The 3707-nt window shown below is 34.3% G+C and overlaps 1 long non-coding RNA gene across 1 annotated transcript; it reads left to right on the top strand.

The window, feature by feature from the left end:
• Positions 1–205: 205 nt before the first annotated feature.
• Positions 206–2416, top strand: LOC132106320 (uncharacterized). The gene is made up of 3 exons (XR_009424114.1): positions 206–520; positions 1390–1581; positions 2246–2416. It is a non-coding gene; the product is annotated as an uncharacterized LOC132106320 (long non-coding RNA).
• Positions 2417–3707: the final 1291 nt, after the last annotated feature.

Here is a 3707-nt window from a genome sequence, read left to right as displayed (position 1 = left end):
AAATGCCACACAAAAACTGAGTGTCCATAGCCACAGTAAACTTTAAAACCTGCAAGTCGATGAAAATGCAATACAATGCACTTACTGCTTCAGATTTGCCCATTCTAATGATAAAAAAATCAATTTGAGCGTTATTGTAATATATATATATATATATATATATACAATTTATATTTGTTTGTTTGTTTGGAAATGCAAGGTTTCCGCCGGACAGTGATAGGACAATATCATATATTCCTTACCCTAAATTTCAACTACAACTGAACCCATTGGTTGGTATTGTTAGTATGCTTTGTAATCATAAATTGCATAATATTACGGTTTGCAAAATAAAAGAAAACCATTAGTATAAATTAAAGGCACAATAATTATCACACAGCTGTTTTTATTCATTCTTAATTTTCAGGATATGCAGAGATTCATGTCACAAAGGAAAATCCTTTGCAAAGTCCATCCGACATGGCTCCATGTTTGAGAACTCTCATATTTCACTTCAAATGTGGATGCATTTCATTTAAAGGTGAGCAGTTTTTACGTTGTATAAAACGTTGTATCTTCTCAGGTCCTAAGGTCTGTACCTGCCCATCTGACCCAAATCGCCTATTACCTGAAGCTAACTTGACAAAACCATTTTAAAATGTTTACACAAATCCTGAAATTTTAGCCTGAGAGCTTTATAGCAACAGTATATAGGAGGGGGTTTAGTAGTTTAATGTAATTCTTATTTAATATGCATTAATTTTAAATCAAATATTGGTAAATTAGTTGTGGCCTGCAGCTGTATGTTTATCTATGGGTGCTGAGACTGACATGAGAAACGATTACTTTATAATATTTAGTTATTCCTGATCTGTCCCAGATTTCTGATCACGTAACCGTGAATGAATCATTCATTTGAATCCATTCTTTACAGAGAATTGGAAAACCTGGCCTTCTAATAAATATTTGTTTCATGATTCAGTGGAATAACTGGAAACACAATAAGCAAACAGCATAAAAAAATCAAATAAAAAAACACCTGAAAAGACTGCCTTTTTGAGCTGTAATTCTGAAAAGTCCTGTTAAAGGCCATTTAGACTGAAAGTTGGTATTGTTTAAAAAATTAAGGTCTTCCTAGGTATATTTGGTGGAAGAATGTTTATTTAAAATTACCAAATGTCTAGGGCTACTAATATCAATCCCAATCCATGCCTAAGGCACTGAACACACTCAGATCTCTGGTCAGACCTCAGGTATTTGGATCTAGGTGGATCTATTGTGCATGCATGTTTGGGTGGTTCTGCATCTGCAAACGGGAATTGTGGTTGTCATATTGGGAGAAATTTGCTTCAACCCCAACTTCTAAATTGTGTACCTTAAATATTTTTTTTTTTTGTTTGTCCATTACAGATTTGCCCAAGGTCTTCGACTGCGACAAGTGGACATGCTAGGAGCTCTGCAACTCTGAGTAAACTGGCAGACAAGCTGAGAAGAGTTTGTAAATCTGCAATGAAAAGAAAGAGGAAAAGAGGCAAGCAGACTATTGGAAGAAGAAGAGAAATTGTTCTGATAGATGAAAGCAAATTTGGCCATAAAAGAAAGGTATGTAAATTGCTCAAACACTTCAGAATTGTCAGAATATATACCAATGGAATTGATGTCCATTGCATAATTTTGCATCTAAAATGATGTGGAATAAACCTAAACACAGTGACTGAATGTAGATTTATGAATGTAGAGACAGTTTAATACACAATGCAGTTGTGTTATTTTACCACATGGCGTCTGTGATGTAAATGGCCAATTTGCATGGGATAAGAAATCTCAGTAAAGTGGGAGGGATAACTCGATTAACACTCTACAGTCATGTGCGTCATGTAGGCGTTGCTTCCTGATATCCTCGTTTGATAGGACCTAACTGTTTATATCCAATCAGAATAAAAAATTTGAATAATCTGTTGTGTGCATATATATATATATATATATATATATATATATATACACACACACACACGAATGGTCGAATGATTTATTAAATTCTGTTGATAGTAGGCACTGTTCACTGCTATCCTTTGTTAATTTATTTATTCAAGCATTTGTTAATCACAAGTGTTGATAATCAGTTCAAAACAACTGTGTCCTGACAGAGTTAAATTTAGATAGAACTTTTGAATTTATTTCCTTATGTTATACAATCATTGCAGAAAATTTTTATTGTGGGTGTCACTATCCTAATTTTTACATAATTGCCTCTTGTGAATTCCAGTACAACAGAGGACGAGCAAACAACAGAAGCACCTGGGTATTCGGAATGCTAGGCATCAAGGTTGAGAGGAGGAGACCTATTTTTAAAATTGTGCATTGTCGTTCAGCCAGAAATCTCATGCCACTCATAAAGAAGCACATTCGCCAGAGAAGCTCAGTCATTTCAGATGGATGGAGGTCTTACAAAAATCTTCAGAATGAAGGTTATGACCACAGGATCGTCAACCATAAAGAAAATTTTGTTGACCCTGTTACAGGTGCACATACACAGAACCTGGAGAGACTTTGGGGTGTTTGTAAGTCAACTATTTGGAGACTAAGAGGAAACCGCACACAAAATATGTTGAAAGACCATTTGGATGTAATTGAGTGGACCTACTGGAGTGGAAACAATCACAGAAATGGACTACTTGGAATGCTTTTGCATGACATCAAGAAAAAATATACAATGCCTACATGAAATGTACTTGCATATATTGTAGATAGATAAACAAGTTTTATTTATTTTCAGTTAAAAGACTAAGACCCTGAAAAAAAGACTTCTTCCGCTGATTAAATATTCAGATGGTAGTTTTCAACTTTCAGTTTACGTATGTTATGTTGGAAGTACTGTATGAAAATTTGGAAATATGTATGTAATTAAAAACATGAAGTTCATAATAGCCTGTGTTTTTTTTATATTTAGAGTGCTAAATAGAAGTGTAATTACATTTGTTTACAGCAGCACATTTGTTCTTGGCCATAAAAAGTTATAATAGGTTTGTAAATCTCAGAAGTTGTCTTAGATTAAAGGAGATATTTCTACTTGTGCTGTCTTTGGTCTGCTACTGAATGGAAATAGAACCTGTGAACCCTAGTAGACATCAGTCACTTTACACTGCTGGCATCTTCCATAGTGTTCCCTACGTTTCAGTGAACCAGAGACCTTTTTTAAGGTGAAGCCTTAAGACTAAGGTTCGATAATTGAAGTACTTGTGTGCTGTAATGGATTTATTAAATTCGAAAAGAAGGTAGCTTTAGAATAGGGAATGGGTATGGCTTAATAGGTGTCCAACTACTAGGGAATTGATAATGAGCAAGACTTCACTTTAGAATGGGTAACATATTCAGACTTTTAAAGACTTAATTTAGAGTTAATTAAGCACTATTACCACTGGTAGTTATGTGTGTTGTTACATAAGAAGAGACTATTTTTATTAAGTGTTATTAAGAGAGAATGACTGTTCTTCTGCTACTACCAGCTTATAAGGCCCATAACCAGCAAAGCATATTAAGATCATAATTCTCATACAACAAATGCCTTACTTACTCCCGATAAGCAGTAACTATCAGTTTATTAAATAAAAACTCTTAGTTAATGGTCTGTTAGGCATAGAATATGGTCATGCAGAATAAGGCGTTAATATGGGCTTTATAAGTAGTAATACACAGCCAATATGCTACTAATAAGCATGTTAATAAGC

The sequence above is a fragment of the Carassius carassius genome, chromosome 26 (assembly GCF_963082965.1).
Source record: "Carassius carassius chromosome 26, fCarCar2.1, whole genome shotgun sequence".
In the NCBI taxonomy this organism is placed as follows: domain Eukaryota; kingdom Metazoa; phylum Chordata; class Actinopteri; order Cypriniformes; family Cyprinidae; genus Carassius; species Carassius carassius.
This window is presented reverse-complemented; position numbering and strand designations above follow the sequence as displayed.